The sequence below is a fragment of the Galleria mellonella genome, unplaced genomic scaffold, assembly GCF_026898425.1.
Source record: "Galleria mellonella isolate WM207_F2 unplaced genomic scaffold, CSIRO_AGI_GalMel_v1 utg329, whole genome shotgun sequence".
NCBI classification, from domain to species: Eukaryota; Metazoa; Arthropoda; class Insecta; order Lepidoptera; family Pyralidae; genus Galleria; species Galleria mellonella.
The window spans coordinates 931244-953267 of record NW_026442078.1 but is presented as its reverse complement, the minus strand read 5'-3'; the positions used below and the strand labels follow the sequence as shown (position 1 = coordinate 953267).

Genomic DNA, 22024 nt, shown 5'->3' with positions numbered 1-22024 from the left:
TCAGAAGAGGGACACAGAGCAATAAATCTAATTGCCAAGTTATGGCTAAACGGCTAGTTAATTCAGTAATTATGCAACAAAGTAGTTCCGTAACGCGAGTTCATTGATCATCTCAACGGAGCGCACGCTCGCAGGTACACATACGTAATCTGTTCCGGATAGCTTGTTATCTTTTGGTTTAATAGTTGCTATAAAACTGATGTATTTTATTTTATAACTAGCGACTCACCCCAGCTTCTTACGTGCAAAGAAAATAAAATACAGTCCATGTTATTGGCTGATAATGTAGCTTTCTATATGTGAAAGAATTTTTAAAATAGGTATTTTCGAGTATATTCATTTTTAAACAAAAAAAAAAAGTCATTACCATTTAAAAATTTTTTAATGGGTGATAATCGAATATTACATAATAGTCGTGTAAATCTCGGCACAGAAATGGACACCCCTTCCTTTCACATGGGTGTCGGAAGAGACGACTAAGGGAGCTTTTGGTGGAGGAATGGGCAGCAGCGTTCCTCTTAAAACATCACCAATATCCAAACTGCGGTTGCCAACCCGCCTATCAAGCGTGGCAACTACTGGTAAAACTCCTCCTTATGAAGGCGGCTTTGTTTAGCAGTAGACAATTAACGGCTAATATAACAACAACAATTGAATGGTAACCTCGCCTGCGCTATCAACATTCGCTGGTGAGATACCAATGTGTGATGATAAGTATTTTTTTTTAATTTATTTATTTAATAAGGTTCACCTACAACTTTTACATTTTACTTACTTAATCAATAACACAAAAAATAATTTTGTCTGATGTAAAAGTCAAACACCACATGCATTATTATAATATTTAATAATTATTAACAATGACAATAACAATATCTGAATAATAAGTAGATTAAGAACTTATGTCTAAGATTTTTCTCAATAAGTTATATCTGCTGTTGATGGATCCAAAATTGATGTCAATTTGATCGCTGTGAGCATTCAGAATCCTACATAATCTGGGTACAGGCGAGTTGGTTCCTAACACTGTTTTTCTTAACAGAGGACATAAAGATGTTATCTGTTTCTGAGGTATTCTAGAGGGAACAGGAAAGTTAAACAATTGAAGCATTTGTGGACAATCTATTATATGCATATAGTATGAAAGGAAGTCAGTTGGCTTATTGTGACGAATTCAACGAGAATTAATCACGATGTTTTCCAGGTGTAATAGCGTGGTGGACTACCTAATATTGATATTGATATTGCTAGCAATAGGACTGTTAGAACTAATTTCTAACAATTTCTTCCCCCTTACTCATTATTTTAGTTCGAACGTAACTAGCTGACCCGGCAAATGCTGTCTTGTCCTCTACTCTTATCTACTAGGTCTATTTTTGAACCTTCGATCCGAAAGAGATCTGTTATAAGTTATAAAGTATGAATGGATCAAATATGATGCGACTTGTTTTTTTGTTTGAAAGCTAACGCGATCGAGATGGTTCTTAACTATATTTTATGAAGATCTGTTTAACTGTTGTAAGGTCATAAGCTCAGGTGTTACTTAAAATATTTAATTTTATTTTTTTATTTCTTATCGGCGTATATACTCTCCCATCTCTCAAGTTGAAACAAACAATATATATTTAAAAAAAATTCACTCCAAACTGAGTGATTTCGGAGATTAATGGGAACAGACATACATGATACAGGATTTTTATATAATAAAATTTGCTTTATTTATTATCTATCATTTTACTTAAGACGTGCAAAATAATTGTAATTTATGCGCTGTGTGTTTTGTCTTTTTCAATATTTTTCTAAAGTTTACCTTTATAGACCTATTTTCTGAAGAAACCTTCATATACCCTTTTTGAAAAACCTCACACTGTAATCTCTAGGAAAAACGATTGGTACAGATGTACCCATGTAAACGACTTACGTACAAAATTTCTGATAAATCGTCAGAGATAACGGGATTCCAATTTATTCTATCAATAAGAAAAAAAAACCAAGTTTTATCAACCAGACTCCTTACAGCTACGCCTATTTGTATTCGAGCTTCATATGGGTAGGTAATCAATTAATTAAAATATTTGTCAGTGTCTTCTCATACCAACACCGTTGGCGGTTTGGTAATTTATCAAAGTGTCATAATTGTTACGATAAACTGTGTAGATTTATGGCTATATGCATGTTGAATTAAAATAAAAAAAAAAAATTAACAGCTATATTCATAAATTTCATATTTTGACGACCTCTATGGTCTAGCGGTTTAATACATCGCTTCATTCCAATGCTCGCAGTTTCCTTGTCTACATAATGTCATTTACATATTATAAAACAAAGTCTACCGTGGCGAATGTTTGTCTGTTTGTTTGCGATGATCACAAAAACTACTGAACGGATTTTCATGGTGTATACATTTATCAAGAGTGATTCGTATGGTAGGTATATGGTATGGTAACCCCGCCTGCGCTAACGGGATACGCTGGCGGAACACCAGTGAAGGGGGATAGATGAGAATGAAAACAGGCCAGTTAGCCCATCATGATGAATTCATCAGGAATTAACCATGAAAGTTTCCAGGGGAAACCGCGAGGCGGTCGACCTGGTTGGGTATATTGCTAACAATGGGATTTTCAGTCTCCATCATTAACAATCCCTTTCCTTCATGGTAGGTATATTAGGTGTTAATTACTTAAGGTGTTGCGGTTCATTAGTTGATATATGACAACGGTTGTTGAAGATGTAAGAAAAAACTAAGCCATCTACGGGTGCCAGCTTCTAGAAAACCTCGTAGGTGCTCATGTTCTCTTGACAATTAAGTGCATCATCATTATTTCAGCTGAATGACGTACACTACTTGCTGGACAAGCAAGCGCGACCTAAACAAAAAGCGCAATAATGATATCGTCATAGTCGTAGAATACTGACGGATCTGTCAAATATTACATATAAAGATCCGTCAGTATTCTACGATTATGACGATATGAAGATTATTTCAGCTACATTATGACGTCTAGCATCATTGGTTTTCTGCACTCACTATTTACCTCTTGTGGGTGCTGGACGTCTCGATCATTGATAGAGTCGGCGTCCTAGTAGCCGTCTGTAAATTGTAATAAAAAACGTTGCCTAATTCGTTTGAGATAAAACAATGTATCGTAGGATTGTTTTTCTTTCATAGGTCTACAAAAAATTTATAGGTCCCTGGTGGAATATGTCTATATTTTAAGGATAGCTTACTGTATCCGTTTAAAGCATACTCGACGAAACAAGGCAATAATGCAAAAAATGTAAGCATATTTGTTCTCCCGTGGAAAGCCGGAGTTGGTCGCTAGTCATTTAAAAAAGTATACTAGTTATTATCCGTGACATCGTCCGTGAAATTGCTACATATTAATTGACCGATAGGTATAAAAACAGCCTATGTATTATTATAAAAAAATTATAACAAGATATTTTTTATTCGTATCGTATTCGTACAATAAGTTCAATTATATCTTAATGCAAAGATTTCGCAAGCTTACATTTTTACTCGAATTTTTCATTAAAAAAAAAATAATCGAATTTTCAATAGAAAAAAATATTTTTCGTAATCAGTCCCACAACTGACGTAGAAATCGTTGGATATAAAACTACTTCTTTTTTTGAAGTCAGTTAAAATGAAAGATTATGAATTTATAAGTCAATAAATTATACATATAATGAATATCTATTGGATTGTACAAAAGTCGATTGCTTGGGTACCTCTGTCCCATTCGTGTTTCTACCGTGAAGCAGATGTGTTTGCATGGCTGTGTTTCGGTTTGAAGGGTGGGATATGATGTGAATTTACAGGGTACAGAGGAATAATACCTGAGGAATGGCAACGCATGAGGGGTATCATGGGCGAAACAGTATACTCTGTTATGTCCATGGTACCGCTCATGTCTATAGGCGACGGTTACCACTTTCCATCAGGTGAGCCGTCAGCTTATTTGCCATTCTAAGTTGTATAAAAAAATACTGTACATAATAAGAATAAAAGTTTTCCGTTAAAATGAAACGCATCTATTGACATAGATAAAATGAATCATATTTCTTGAAAAGTCTCATACAGAGTAATTAGACTAGTTTGCATTACTTAGTTGCTTGCTAATTGTTCTTAGGTAGGCGTAAGATATATTTTACTGTTACACTACAATTTAATTAGGCATATTGCAAAAAAAAATTTAATTTTATGTACCTACCTGCAGAGAACTTTATGCTATAGCATAAAACAATGATGTTACAATTTTTATACAAGTGATCAAAAAGTAGGTTTTGTATAATTTCGCTGAATCAACGAAGTATCTTAGTACCAAATCGTATTTTAATAACACTGTGATAAATTGTAGCTGCATGTTTAGATGTCTCACAAATTTTTAATAAAATATATAACTTACACCAGATTTTTAGTTTGATCTTAGAAATATAATTGAAATGTTTAGCCAGTTTAGTTTAGTGTATAGGAGTTTTAATTAGAAAAACTTAAATATAAAATATTTATAATTTTAGTTTATTTTCACATATTTTTTATACATGTTTGATCTATCAAAATTTTAAGATTTTGTTTGTAGAAAAAATGGACAAAAACCATAGCAAAATAATCATAATTCCAAATTAGAAAATATAAAGACATTAAAAAAATTATAGAATTAATAACTTTTATATTTTTAAACTGATTAAAAATATAATAACAGGAAGTAAGAAAACAGAAAAAGATTAATAGTAATATATATTTAACAAACAAATTATCAGTTTTGAAGCTAGGAAACCATAATTATAAAAACGAGCATCATCATCAAAACATTTGGGCCTATTTCCAACAGATATTTCTTTGTATAATTAAATAATTTTATTGTACAGTCAAGAATAATAATTATATTTATACTTAAATGGATATAATATTTCATATGAATAAATCCAAGTAACAAAGCGATAACAAAGTTATCGTTGAAGTAATAAATGTAAATAAACAATCTTACATACGTTGAGTTACAATATTAAAAAGCATGTCGCATGAATTTTTTGTCATTACAACCTCTCGTCGGCAAAACTCGAAACATTCGCCGTACCAGTGCGGTCAAATTTAGGCATGGGTTATATTCGAATATCGAATCATGTATCGATATTGGTTTTCAATATATAGAAAATGTATATTTGAATAAAATATACAGTTCCGATATATATATATATATATATATATATATATATATATATATATATATATATATATATATATATATATATATATATATATATATATATATATATATATAAAATTCCTAACACATAATATACATAAATAAAATGTTACTCAATTAAAGTTATTTAGTGTTGTCTCAATATCCATAAATATATATAAAGATCTATAAATCTATATATTGTAACTATATTTCATATGTATCGCCCACCACTAGTCAAATCGTTTGCATACAAGAAGTTCGTAATTTAAAACAAGTACCTACTTAAGATTATTTTTGTGTAAACTTACTTTACTTTCAAGCGACCACATGCAGCGAAGAAAGTCCATCTTGTAAATTCATATTTCATTATTGTTTCGGTACACGCGTAATTTATTGTAGTGTATCTAGAGTGGGTAGCATATTGAACACTAGTAGTATCTCGCGATTTTACTTACGTAAGTTAATATACAGGGTGTAAGGAACAGATTACCCAAAACGAAAACAGCTGATTCAGATGAATGATCTGAATCAGATGGCAGATTATTTTCTCATCGGAAAAGCATCACAGTCATATAATTAACGATTCTTAGTTTTGACGCCGCGCAATGTATTTGAAATTTTACGATGCACACGACGTGTGATACGTAGATATTGCCCGGTCAATAGTGCTTCTTCGTAGGTAGTTTTCGTCCTCTTGTAATGATGATCTTACACAGCTGAATCCACTCGTCGCTGTAGGATTTTAATACGTACATATTTTATATTACTTTTTTTGGTATTTCATAGTATTTCACTATATAATTTTATTATTTCTTTATATAATGACGTAATATCATAGATTACATGTTATTAAATGAAATACAAAACAGGATAAAATGAAAAATTTCGGAAAGAATTTCCACTGGTTTTCTGGTAAAAATAATAGTCTGAATCCACTGTTTCGGCTTTTGCCAACCTGTCCTTTATACCCTGTAAATAGAATCCTATGTATTAAGTTATGAGTTAGAATATAATCAATTTGTGTATGGAATTTCATTCAAGTTCAAGTATTTAAACATAATAAATTAAAACCCAGTCAACGCACCCTCGTCGCGGACGAAGTTGATCTAAGAATTAATCATAAATATACTTAATAATAAGGGAATGTGAGCAAAAACTGGATTACTTACTGAATCAACATGGAGCCTTATTTATGAAATACACTTTACCGATAAAGAAGTCATTACGAGACCATAAAATATTCTTGTAAGTGATTCAAATAATGCTTAAATCGTTTATGATAATATGACAGTTTATAGCCTTGTTTTAAGAAAAGTTATTAAATACTTATATAAGAAATGAGAAAGTGAAATGAATGAGAGTAGTTAAGTTCTCTTTGGGGAGTCTTTTTTGTTTTTCAAAATTTGTTCATTTGCTCTAAATAACATTTCAAACTGTCACTCTGAATTGATGACTCTATTAGGCGTAATTTGCACTATATAATTATGTTAGAGAGCTATAAATGGCAATAAATAGATTGAAGAATTTATTTTTATATCTTAAATTTAATTATTAATAAATAGTTTTTATTCTTCAAATAGTTTTTATTTTTAAAATTCTGCTCCAACGATAAATATTTTCTATATCGTTGACTCACTCCTATTATAAATGAAATTATTACATAATTATTTAAATATTTTGCTAGCGAATATAAAGATGATTTTAACTTATTTTTTTAATTTAATTAATTAGAATTAGTTATTAGTAATTAAATTTAATAACTATTTATTATTTATGAAATTAACAAAAAATATTGTAAATTTCAAATCTTTAGCAGCATTAGTAATTGCTAAGATTTAATACTTGGATACAAAGACAGACAAATTCTATCATAAGCATTCTTTCGTACAATAATTATAAGGAATTCTAAGAAGTTGAATAATTATTTCGGACAAATAATAAATTACCGATATAGAATATTATTCATAACATAAGACATCAAACTTAGAGTTAACTATCTAAAACACCTGTTGCATTAAGGACATTCTTTGTCTTGAAAGTTTATCACTTCAAAGTATTCCGTCCGTTTTAGTGATTATTTGAATATTCATTTATAAATTGTTGTAAATTGTTTGAATACATTATAGTAGTGTGTGAACTTGTATAATTTCACGACGCCCATAAAATATTATTCATAACTTAAGATATACAAAATTTGAGTTGAGCTATCTAGAGCAACCATACCTACTAGTATTGGTATTATATTATCTGTGCTACAAGTAACACTATTGAATTAAGAATCTCCTTTTGTATTGAAGTCGAAAGATTATCATTTCAAACATTGACTCACTGGAAGTAAATAAACTAGCTTTCATTGATGTCATTAAATGTGACTATATATTATAATAGCAGTGTATCAACTCGTGCAATTTCATATCGCTCATAAAATATTATTCATAATTTGAGACATATAAAATTGAAGTTTTGAATTGACCCTACTAGTACTAGTATTATATTATCTGTGCTACAAATAATCCTGTTACATTAAAAATTACCTCTTTTTTGAAGTCGAAAGTTTATCACTTCAAAGTATTCCGCTGTAGCGATAAATAAATTGTTTCACTACATTATAGTAGCGTGTGAACTCGTATAATTTCATATCGCTCATTAATCGGTAAGTTAAGTACATGTAGGTACGCGAGAATAAATCCTAGATTAGCGTTTTCCTGTGAGCATCGGCTCAGTTGTTGGTCCTAGGTAAAGGAAGTAGTCTAGTCACTGGATAGTCCTCGTAAAACGATCGGGTATGTGACCATAAAATTATGTTGAACGATATTTTCCGTGGGAATATTGCTTTTTAAGTATTTTTTGTTTGTTCTGTTTACATATATCTTTGTCGTCGTAAACTGATTATAAATACCCAAGGAATCATTAAATATTCAAATTAGATGCTTTAATCTCAATTCATGGCAAAATTCTACACATCCAAAATACCTCAATGTTTGAAGACGAAGGTCTTTGGTCTTTAACTAGTGTATGTTGTCAGTGTTGACTATGGAACCGATACATGGTAGAACCATGGTTGCTCATATAGAAAAGTTTCATGTTGCTTAGTGAACTATGGAGTGGGCTCCATATTTTCATAGAGGCTTCATGTTCAGAGTTTCTTCGCGTGACGAAATCCGAAAGGAGGATATCCGCTAAGCTAAATATGGAAGAACTAAAGTGACCGACATAGCCCGAAGGATAAGCAAACTGAAGTGGTAATGGGCCGGTCATATAGCTTGAAGATCCAACAAACGTTGCAGAAGAAAATATCTTGTGTGGCGACACACTACAGGCAGTTCCACTAAATGAAGTGACGATCTCAAATACATTGTTAGATGCCAGTGGATGCAGGTGGCTTGGGACCGTTCCTTATGGCAGTATAGGGAAGGCCGATATTCGACAGTGGATAGTTCACGGCAATGATGGCAAAAACGATAATGCTCGTGACTGTATCCCTAATTGGATAGTTCTGATATGTTCTCATGTCAGACCGATCTCCACGCGGTCCTCCTGAAAACTATCATTGTTAATTCCTTGCGAGTTCCTTATGATGGGCTAACTGACCTGTTTTCATTCTTACTTATTATCACTCACTGGTGCTCTGCCAACGTATACCGATAACGTATTCAAGGTTACCATATTATTTTCATCAAGAATGTGTAAGAGATATTTGTGGACTGTTGCTATTGTGGTGAACATAACACGTGAAATACTTATTATATACAGTGAGTGTAGAAAGTATTCGTACACCTAAGGTTGTAATAAAAAAAATACGAATTTGATAGACTTTCTTTTATTTATCTAATTTAAATCAATACTATTACATATTTTAACATTCCCGCACTTTGTTTATGATAATTTTTGTTTTTTAATAAAAAAAATTATACAACATAAAAATATTTTTACGTTAACTAAGCAAATAATGACAAACAAAAAGTATTCGTACACTTATAAAATTTGTAAGTAAATGAATATTAAAAAAATATTAATACTTTGTTGGACCACCGTTAGCATTGATGATAGCTTGGAGTCTCTGCGGCATCGAATCAACTAGTTTGAAAATATAAGAAGACGGTATTAATGCCCATTCTTCGCGAAGCGCAATTTTTAGTGTTTCTTTACTCGAAATTGGTCGATTTCGAATTTTATTATCGAGATAATCCCACACATGCTCTATAATATTAATATCAGGTGATTGAGGAGGAATCTCTAGGTATTTTAAAGCGTTAAACAGGATCCATGCTTTAGTACTCCATGCTTTATGTTTAGGGTCATTATCTTGTAAAAATATCCAATTATTGTTAAAACCCATTTGAGCTGCACTAGAGAGACGATTCTCTTTTAAAATATTAATATACGCTTTGTGATCCCTAATTCCATCAATAAATGCAAGTTTTCCCACCCCAAAAACACTCATGCAACCCCATACAAATACTGACCCACCACCGTGTTTTACCGTTGGACATAAATTTTCTTTCTTATATTCCATATTAGGTTTTCTCCATACCATATGATGCCCATCCGATTTGAAAATATTATATTTCGATTCATCTGAGTAAATAACAGTTTGCCAAAAATGATTTTTTCATTAATATATTTTTTTTGCGAATTCTAATCTTTTTTTCTATTAATAACATTTACCCAATACTTTTTACGCGCAGTTCTTCCATGATAATCGTTACTACGTAATACGTTCCGAACGGTACTGACAGAAATATGGCAATCATTGATATTATTAATTTCTTGTAACACTCGAGGGGCACTAATTTTTGGATTTTTTTTTACACAATTTAAAATTTTCCGATCCAATCGAGGCGTGATTTTTGATGGACGCCCCACCTCTGGGTTTGTTTTTTAGTGTTTTAGTAATAGAAAACCGATCAATTACAGTCTGTACGGTTGAACGTGGTCTATTGACAAATTTTGCAATTTCACATAATGATTTGCATTGATTATGCAAATTAATAATTATTTTTCTCTCCTCTTCACTCGTTTCTTTTGCTTTACGACCCATTTTTGTAACTAAACACGTCTATACTTGTCACGAGTGCAACTAAAACGTCTAATATCTATACCTACGTATTAAAAATGACCTTGGCATTGTAGGCATATGAAAAATTCGATTGAATAAATGATTTATACAGAATTTTATTTAAAAAAGCATGAATGTACGAATACTTTTTGTTTGTCATTATTTGCTTAGTTAACATAAAAATATTTTTATGTTGTATAATTTTTTTTTTTAAAAACAATAATTATCATAAACAAAGTGCGGGAATGTTAAACTATTTAACAGTATTGATTTAAATTAAATAAATAGAGGAAAGTCTATCAAATTCGTATTTTTTTTATTATAACCCTAGGTGTACGAATACTTTTTACACTCACTGTATATATATGGTGGGTTCGAAAGTCGCTCAGTTTAATTTAGTTTGTTATCAAAAGAAAAATTCAATTACATAAAAATATCAAATAAATTAAATACAGTATCCAATTAAATATCTTTATTTCAAGTCAATCGAGAAAAGGCGCTTACTATAAAACTTTCAAGAAACTTAATTAAATTCGAGAGAAGGCATTAGGCTCAAGTTGAGTCACATTGCAGTCCAACATTTTTGGCGAATTGCGAACGTGTCACTTTATCAAATTTTGCGTTTACTAATAACGGTGATAATCGACAATATTTCTAATTATCTGTTAAAATAACTGGAAGAAATACCTTTAGTTATATTGTCTTTTTTTATTTGCCACATCACATCTTTTTACATTATAGGTTACTTCTTAGGATATGTGAATGAAATAGAAACCTCGCTTGCGGGTTACCGGTGAGCGATGATTACTTGTGGATGAAATCATATCACTTGGATTTTCGTGTCAAAACTTTCTAAAAATTTACTAGGATGATTCCCAGAATGTCTGACCTCCTGAAGGTCAATCCGTCAACCTGAGGGATGCAAAACTGAAGAAAGAAGAAGAACGATCATTGGAAGTCATACATAAATAATTATTTATTAAATAATGTTATAAATTAACCAATACCCCATGTGGGATTACTATCTGGACCATGTTTATTTATTTCTTTGTTCAAAACCAAGTAACAAGCATTTAAACTCGTACATATTCCGTTTTCCCTTAACTCAAGTACTAGATAAAATAGTCTGTTTAAATAAATAAAGCACCTATAAATGTTATTTACTATTTGTTCAAGTAACACGATTGCAATATCTTGAATATTTTACGTGAAAAGGGAATTTTATACATATTATTAGTTCTAAAGGTGATCATTACTTACAAGATTGTAAATTCAAAGAAAGGTCTGCTTTAAAGCAATGCAGTACACGTTCTATCTATCATTAGTACTATAAATTTAGAGATCTAAATATAATTAAAATATACATATATATATTTTTTATATCTTTCTAATAGTCATCCGACTATTTATGGACGCATCTACGAAATTAAGCCGATTTTAATTAATTTTATTGTGCAGCTAATAGGTATGTTATTACTTATACAAATTTAAGGTTACATTTTAATTATTTGAGCTCTCCGTTTTATGCAGTTCAATACAGATCGGAGATCAAGTTTTTCTGGTAATTTAAGCATAGCCATAGATTATATTTAGTATTAGATTTATTAGTAAAATAAATAACTTACGGGCCTTTGGTATTTGAAATATGTACTAGTTATAAAAAAAGTAATAAAGTCTATAAACAAAAATGTTCCCAAGAAAGTGAATTTCAATTTACTAATAGTATTTCTGGTATTCTTTTAAATTGGATAAGGATTGCAATTATTTAGCGATATACTAAAAAGGCGGCAGATAGCAAAGCAAATACCTTATACAGCTTTCGTAGCCTATATAACGTCAATTTATTTGATTCTCTGTACCATTGCAATGAGCAACAAGTTTATAATAAATTTCAATCAGGAAATTTAATTTGCAAATAGTTTGGACGTCGCTCGTTTTAATTGAGATAAAAACGAAGATTCATCTTTTACTGAATACGAGTAAGAGAATTTATGTCGCAATACTTTCAATTTAAATCTTAAGGATCTTAAAAAGAGCAATAGAATTCAAATAAAAATATTTTAAATTTTCACTGCCTGTTGTGTTAAAAAAAGTTAATGTATTTCTATACTATATTACGCAAAAACAACTGTGCTAAATGTAATGCTGTTTTCACAGTTGTGTACTTGAAGGTCAAACTTAAATTTTGGTTTATGCTTTATCGTATTACGCCATCTAGAAGTGGTAACATACTTGCAAAATCATTCCTACATATAGAAAAATTGCGAGCAGAAGTTAGTGATATAAGGTAAATACCTATTTGTAGTAGTGTCGTGTAATTCGTCTGGGTAGATAATTTCGTTTTTAAGTAAGAATGGGAATTTTCGACATCGGCAGACTGTCGTATGGTCGAATTAATTTTTTTTATGCAACTTAGAATAGCAAACCAGCTATTACCAGAGTTATAAACCAGAAATGAACCAGTCTATCCGTGAGATCTCTAGCCTGATGTCGATAATTAGACATAATGAATGCTGGCAAAATTCCCCAAGGGGGAGTCCTATGTTCAACAGAAGATAGTTATGATGAATAGGATAGAAAAAAATAATAATTGGAGAACAAATACGTCATCTTCCAAAAAATAGACTTTAATCATAGTAGACTTACTGATAATTGAGGAGAAAATAGAGAATGAATTAAATTAAAATATTTGAATTTAGAACATTAATTTTTTTTCTTTACTGTCTTTATTGTTTTTTTTTTATTATGAAATTCTCTAGCTGTTGCTTTTTTTTTTAATAAAAAAAAACATAAATCATATTTTAATACTATGAATTTTCTTCGGGACAAGGAGTTTCCCAAAACGGTAATTTCAATTATTAAGAAATGAACATGTAACCATTATTTATATTTTGTTTTAGTAAATCCTATAAAATAGAAAAGAAAGCCATCCGTGTGCCGAAATATTTTCACTGACCGCGATAACAAGTAGCCTATGTCCTTTTCCATGCCATATATTATATATGTACCAAATTTCATGGTAACTGTTTAAGCCATTAAGAAGCGAAGACGCAACAAACAAACTTACTTTCACACTTATAATATTAGTAAGGATTTTGAATCGTCTGCGCTTCTGAATTGTATGTGTTTCAGCTTGGTTTACCCGTTATGAATAACTATATATTATAATATCTAATAGCCAACGATATTATAGGTATTGATACAGCCAACTTGAATAGGCGAGCCCTCGAGGGATGACCACTTAGTTGCAGTAAAGATCTTTAGTTCATCCGGTTTCTTAGTTATCCAGCATCAAGGTGTTGTTTCACTAACAACGGTCTGTATTATTTATAAGTACCCGTTTCACTTTCTATGTCAACACGCTTACAATAATGTCTCTTGAACTTCTTGTCCTCTCTACTATAATCTAGATAATCATTTTACTTTATATGTTAATTTCTATTCTGCCTTTGACGATCTTACACTGCGCATTTTCTCATTACAAACCTAGTATGGGTAATGTCTGTATTTTTTTTATACAACTTAGAATGGCAAACAAGCTGACGGCCCACCTGATGTAAAGTGGTAACCGTCGCCTATAGACATGAGCAGTACTATGGACATAACAGAGTATACTGTTTCGCCCATGATACCCCCCATGCGTTGCCATTCCTGAGGACTCAGGTGTTATTCCTCTGTACCCAGTAAATTCACGCCATATCCCACCTTTCAAACCGAATGACAGCCATGCAAACACAACTGTTTCACGGTTGAAACACGAATGGGACAGATGTACCCAAGCAATCGACTTTTGTACAAAGTCTCCCTCTGGGAGAATTGTATTGCTTTGATATCTATACATTGGAGTTTTCCGGACATTAATGGTGGAAAAAGAGATTTTATATCGCCCATACCAGTCGAATATCTATATTTAATTCATTCAGACGCCTTTTTGATATTATATGTTAGATTACCAATAATTAATATATTCCTTATTGAGCCAATATAAAGATATTGTACCTACTATATACAGATATTGTTTGTTATCACTCTTTTTACTTGGTGCAATAAAGTGTAAATAAATAAATAAATATTGCTGTATAATACTCATTCTTATACATATATCATACAGATTTTGTTATTTTTCGGTGGAGAAAAGAAATTTATATATCATATTTATATATTACTGGCTGTATCCCGCGACGTTACCTGCCCTTGTGAATCAGCTATATATATCATCCTGTATGCTAAATTAGGATATAACCTACCCGTGTACCAAATTTCATACAAATTCGTTTAGTAATTCTTGCGTGAAAGAGTAACAAATATCCATCCATTTATCATTACATTTAGCAATTTACTCCATAATTGCGAATTGGTATCTTAACATGCGAATAATATTTCTATTATAAAAATGTAAAAATTTTCAATAATTGTAACGTGATTCTAGGGTAGGATTTAAACCTTGCTCCTTTTACGCAAGGGTATACTACTTTTTGTTAATATAAAAAAAATACTCATATATGTTCAGCAGTATAAAATGACGTCATATGAAATAGTATACCGTTACATATGCTAAGTACATATTATTCAAGTACATACATATATCAGTAGAGTTACATCATAATTGATATCATAAAACTGTTAGTATAATTCTGTAACTCCGTTAATTTATTAACATACATATAGCTTTATTATGATAATATATAAATCTCGTCGGTAGCCACTTCCGAGGTTTTACAGCGCGTTTTATAGACAGGTACCATTATTTGAGCATCTTGATAGTAAAGCTCAACCCTAAACCGCATCTTCCCTACGGACGCGGTCATAAACGGCGAAAGTGCACGCACCCTGCACACGGGCGTATAAACGCATGCGTTGCACGCCGCGCGCCATTCGCGAATCGAGCACGCAGTGGCGCGCGCGCACGCCGCATAACCGCAACGTGAACTCAGGTGCGCGAAAAAAGTGCATAGTGATTTATAATTCGAATATTGTGACCATAGATAATTCCGTACTTTCTACGGGAGTGATTACGAGTTTGTTTTTCATTACGGTGAGTATTTTTTTTTATTATTTTAATACACATTAAATAATAATTTAAATTTAAAAAATATTTTTGGATATCCTTTTGTAGGATATAATTATTAACCACAAATTTAAAATTATTTTAAGGATAAAATTAGGAAAATAAAAAAATTCAATAAAGTAATTAATTCATTTTCCATAGTATATTTATTTTTAAAATCAAATGCAAAAAATTTAACTACCTGAAATTAATGAGTAATTAAATAAGCTAATTTAAGTTTTAAAATTTTCATAAACTTCATAATAAAATAGTTCTTACATTCTTGCTTTAACGAGTCGTCATATCATAAAGTTCAGAGATGCAAATTCCAATTCCATATAATATCTAAGTGTATGTACAAACATACGTGTAGCTTCACAAATAAAATTATTATCTTGAGATTAAATTACAAAATACGTATTCATTAAAAAAATACAACTAAATACTAAATAAGGACGGTATCATCATCGTTATTTAGTATTTTTTTTAAAAGTAGTATTATTTTTAGTATTATTAGTTACTAAATAACTACGACGTGTAGCATATGACAACAAAAATATGTTCGCTATTTAATATTCACCACAGGAACCAATTACAGTTACTAATGCAGTAACTCTGTAATTTTGCTTGTTTTATGACTACTAAAGATGCGAGGCAAAGAATTATTAAATTTGCATCAACTTGCATAATAATACGTTAGTTCTATCCTTACTTTAGCATTAGTAATGTAGCCGTAACAAAAATTCAGTTAAATTCAATCCGCTGACAGATCTAGTTGTAAAACTAATTGTTTATTTTTTCAGCGACAGTTATAAATTTCTTTTTGTCACTAACATTTCGCGACAATGGTAATAAAAAAAAAAAAAAAAAAAAAACTAGTCACCCACTCAGATTTTATGACAAAGCATTAAACTCGAGAAAACGTAACGGCTTGTCAAAAAAAGCAATCTCATCTTTTGACTAATCGGCCACCAAACCAGCGGGCGGACGTGTCAATTAGAGTAATAACATTACAAACGATTATCTTTGCTATTTTAATGAAAATATGATTTCGAATCAATTACTCTACATTCGTGGACGATACCGTTTGGACGTTAATCGATTAAGAGAATCATTTTACGCACGTTTCCGTGAAAGTGCCAGACGATTGGGTGCGAACTTTGAATGTAGAAAGTGATTACCTATTCGGAGTACCGTGTTATGCATAAAACTAGGAATTGTAACAGAAACATGAATTCGAGTAACATAATTGTTATCTTTCAATTAGCAATTTTTCCGGCTTGTTTTCATATCTATATGGACAGAATGCCTCATTACCTACTTACAATTTAGTTTTGGAGAGCAATATCTGAATTTGTTATAATTAACTAAGCTATCAACACGCAGCATAATCCACTGCATAGTTTTTGAAACTTAACTTTTTTCATATAGGATTCCGAATGATGTTGAACTGTAAAGTTTTTTGATAACTGATTTCACTGATTTCTTTCATAAGGTGAAAATATTTACTATTTATTATTTATTTATTTTTTTATTTATAACGATATAGTCATTAAGTACAAAATTATATTCAAGACTATTCGTCTCAGCTTTGCACGAGTAAACAGAATTATCCAAAATAATATAAAACTTATGTTACTAGCTGATAATGAAGTTTTCTATAGGTAAAATTTTTTAAAAAAAATTGTGTTTTTTTTTTTTGATAGATAGATATTCTTTATTGTTTCCTCCAAATCAATCATCAATTACAAACAAATAATCAAGTCTTTCCTCTTTGTAATATTAAGTATGGATAAAGATATATCTTAAATACAATTTTATTGAAACATAAATGTAGTCTAGGTACCGGTTTTCTTGTCTCTGTTTAAAATATGTATATTTCTCTAATACAATTATGGGTATCAATAATCTATTTATACTCGTATTAAATTTAATATCACAATTTCCTGTTAATCAATTAACTTAATTGTTAATATAAATAGTAATAGCTATGTTAATTAATTTTAGCGCCTCTTAAATATAATATGAAAGGCATTAATAGAAATATAGCGTAATGATGATAAAGTGTACGACTGTATTTTAGGGTTCCGTATCTCATCATGTAGTGTAAGGAGAACTTTAAATAGTAGAGTTTTGGTAATAAACAATCGTATAATATGATATATAACTTAAGATCCAGGTCGATCAGACAGATTTAGATTAAAAATGCTCTTAAATAGTTTATTATATTAAACAAAAGTGGAAAATGGTGAAAAAGAGCGAGTCCAAAACAGCGAGTTGGAATATAGTCATTTATAATATATTTCTTTTTTATAATAATTGAAATATAATACTAAAATAGGTTTAATTGTGAAATAAAACAAAACTGTGTCTTTTATAAAACATTTTATACTATTATATTATTATATATTGTAAAAACATTTTATACCCAAAAAATTGTAGACATGTCTTATTTGTATAGAATTGATTTTTATTCCATCCTAGTCTATTTATACACTATTTAGTTATTACATACAGTATAATTTTGCAGTATCTGTCACTCGTTATATAAATGGATACAATTAATTAATGCAAATATTAACAATTCCGCTTTACAACAATTTTAGATGTAAATTCTTTTAAACAATCCTTGGTTACAAGTTACGAAATTTGAAATATGTTGCAAAATAGAAATCGATAGTTAACAGTATTTTTATTCTGTTATATATTATTTTATAATATCAATATATTATGTATTTGTCACCTTTTATGGATAGTGATGTCATATTAATATTGTATATTAAGATTCGAGTAGCGTGTAATTTACTTATTACCTACAGGATAAAATTAAAATTATTAAAATATATTAATATCTTATAAAAGTGTACTCTAAAATTAAATAATATATTTTATGCAAAGAATTAAAAATAAAAAAAAGTATTGTTTGTTTTTTATAGAACAGCTGGTAGCGCCATGTTGATATGGAAGGTTCAAAGTTTTTTAACGTAAATTGATATGTAAATGTATGTCAAAAATTTTGTTGTATAATTTTAAGCATTGAATTTATTTTATAAATGCATTTGTGTTTTTTTTATATAACCTAAAATGGCATACAAGGTGACGACCCACCTGATGGAAAGTGATAACCGTCACCTATAGATATGAACTTGACTCTGACTGTGTTCCGGTTTAAATGGTGAGTACGGATATGTCAGTGAAATTACAGAATAAAAATCTATATTTATTTGGTTTTCAAGAATGGCAAGGTATGAAAATGTTAAGGATTTTAAAGTGTCATATTTCTAAGTGACAGTTACCATTTGCAATCAGGTGAACCACCATCTTATTTCCATTTTTTTTATACAACTTAGAATGGCAAACAAGCTGATGGCCCACCTGATGGCTTTAACCGTCGCCTATAGACATGAACAGTACCATGGACATAACAGAGTATTCTGTTTCGCCCATGATACCCCCCATGCGTTGCCATTCCTGAGGACTCAGGTGTTATTCCTCTGTACCCAGTAAATTCAGGCCATATCCCACCCTTCAAACTGAAACACAGCCATGCAAACACAACTTCTTCACGATTGAAACATGAATCGGACAGAAGTATCCAAGCAATCGACTTTTGTACAAAGTCTCCCTCTTTCATATATCATAAAACCTATATATAGATATTTAATAGCACAACACAATATGAACAAATTAAAAACTGAGGAATAAGAAAAAAAAAAAAACAAAACTGTATAGTCTCTAACATTATAATATTGTGCTACCATTCTCTGTCTGCATACCGGATAGAATATACTGATGTCTGAAAACATACAATTCATGACAGCTCTGTTATTTACTGCACCAACTAACGTAATCATTATACAACCCTTTCTTTGTGAAATCAGTATCTATCATATGAGCGTGCGAATTTATAAATGTTCAGATATCTTCATAAATGTCGGAGTCTGGCGCCCGATAATTGTATAGAATCAATCATATTATGAGATTGATATTACCGACGGATTAATCGTATCGCTTAATGTCAGCGACCACTATGATTTAAGTCACCTCACTTATTACTCGAGCCTTCATAAATGTTTTCAATTGTGGGTAGGAATATGGTACGGTAGGAATATGTGTATGTTTTAAATTGGAGGGCATTGCCTCGGTAATATTGCTTTAAAAATAAATATTATTGCATATATGGAATAATAATATTATTATTTTTATTGAATTTAATTACCTTGGTGTCTCAAAATAGTTTGATAGGTACTTTTATCTATAGCTGGATTTGAAAACAAACACTAAATGTCTTTTATATGATTAGTAGATATTTTGTCTAATGGAATTGAGAAATTGTAGAGAAAATTAAACATAATATAGATAAATATTATATTAAAAGAATAATTATTTAATAAAAACCAATAATTAGGTTCTATACGTGAACATGGTGCTCATTTAATACACTTAAACCTCATTGCTTACTTTAAAGTGAGTTTTAAAAATATAGTTTTTTTTACTACTATATCCAAAAACAAAATCGACGATAAAAAAAGGTCTAACTGTATATAAGCCATCATCTTCTTCGTATACAAAATAGCTTGATTCACTAAATAATAGTTTTATGTATTCAGAACGAAGAAAGTTACAATTATTTTTCAAATTATACTGAATTTTAAGTAATTAAAAAGGTTGGGTTTGGAATTCGATCTGAGAAACTTGTCATAGAACGCAGATTGAACTGTTTTACTGACTGAACTGTAACAACATCTAGCAGTAGCTGGAGTAAATTCACCTTGACGGTTTCTCACTTTTCGTTTTAATAATAAATTATAATACGAATATATGAGATGTATTTATTCTGTGGAATAAATTAAACTTAGGAGTTTAAATTAATTAAACTGTTTTAATTTAATTAGATTCTGTTTTAAAGTTACCTCAAATCCTTGTATGGTTCTAATACAATGTACAAAAAAAAACTCATACACATTTTCGTGTGTACAGACATCATCCGTTAATATTACATCCTTATATTCAGTAATAATGAGATAATCGGGATGTTTTATAATAAGTTTTATTCTCCACTGTACACTGTTGCAGATATTAGAGAAAGAAAGAATGAACGTACATACACCAGGACAAAATTGTAGCAAAGATATCTAAAAGGTACCGACTGATTTTATACAAGATCGACCATTAAGACTCATATTAAGATTTTTTCTTATAAGATTACATTCCATATAAGTAAAACATAGAAATTTAAATGTATAAATCATTATTTCAATTTGCGGCGTAGTAAATAATTTGACAATAATAACAAGTGAAGATAATTAACTTTTTTATGTTACTGTTAATATCGAAGATGAAATCGAAATCATAACCATCCTGCTATGAGAGTATTCTATTAGTGAAACTAAACATTTTTTCAAAAGAAAAATGACAAAAAGTCTAGAGCTTCCATACTATTTTGATTATTACACTCGCTGGGCTAGTATGAGAAATTACAAAATTTTTTTCGTTTTTAATTATATTATATAAAATTTCTTCGGCAAAAATGTATTGCTGCTAGATTACTTTCTTAAAAGGATATTAAACTTTTCAATCTTATTTTGTATTATCATCTTATATCAGATCATCAAATGCCTATCTTGAGATTTATTACTGAATTTTTATTCTTCCTAATAATTAAATAAATACCACTCAATCACACCAATAATTTGGTCCTTAAGTTGAGAAATCCTGCAATATGAGGAACTAAGATGTGAAACACCCACCACTCGAGCCAATATACTCTGAATCGATCGCCAATTTCAAAAATTGCATTTTCTAAATTGGCTCGACCAAAAACTGAACCTGAGTAAAGAGAGAGCAAATATCCTGAACGAGCATAAACCGAGACGAGCTTGTCACGGAGGCGTCTAATAGACACTGAATGACTCTAAATGAGGCTATTAAGATCCTTGAGAGAAGTACAGAAATTCAAATGTGCAAATCATTGCGGGACAGTAAATATTATTACAATTAAAATATACGGGTTATTATATCCTGTACGGAGATAGTTGTTTAGATATTTTTTAACTACAGAAGATTAAAACTTATTGGAAAATATATAATTATGAGGCTAACAAATTTTTTTTATCCTTTTTATGTATTTAAATTTCAAGATGCATTTTATTTTCGGGTACACAACAGATATAATAATATTTTTTTCCAAATTGAAATGGTATTAAATTAATAGTCTAATTGTTGCAAAGTTGTTTAAATAGCATCATGGAAATCATAGAATACATTCAAGATAAAATAATTAAATCATATCAAATCATATTTCTTCGCTTGTTACATGATACAATAAGAAGTTGCATACATATACAGGCACATAATATGCAGCACCCCGCAGAGGTATGCAAATGTTAAAATGGTTTTAAGTCTACATTATATTACAATTATAAAGTCCAAACATTTTCCAAATTACAATATTTTTTATGTCAAATTATCATATAAAATTATGGTCTATATTTTAAATATTTTTATAATAAATAATACATTACATCTTTTATTACATTTTTTGTCATTTAAATATTCAATAATTGTATAATAGCATTTTTCCAAAAGAAAGTGAAATAACTTTGATCTAAATCTTTGTATCGGAAGCTCCTTTATTTCTGAAGGTATCACATGTGTCGCTACAACAAAACACAACTATTAAATCATAGCTACTAGGTATTTATAGGTGAGATAGAGATAGCTCTA

General features: G+C 30.2%; 1 protein-coding gene across 1 annotated transcript in view; it reads left to right on the top strand.

Annotated features, from left to right (window-relative positions):
• Positions 1 to 15080: 15080 nt before the first annotated feature.
• LOC113514211 (uncharacterized) overlaps positions 15081 to 22024 on the top strand; it is a 138150-nt gene continuing 131206 nt past the window's right edge. The window contains exon 1 of the mRNA XM_031909356.2: positions 15081 to 15286. The gene's annotated coding sequence lies outside the window, so the exon portion shown is untranslated. The remainder of the gene's footprint in view (positions 15287 to 22024) is intronic.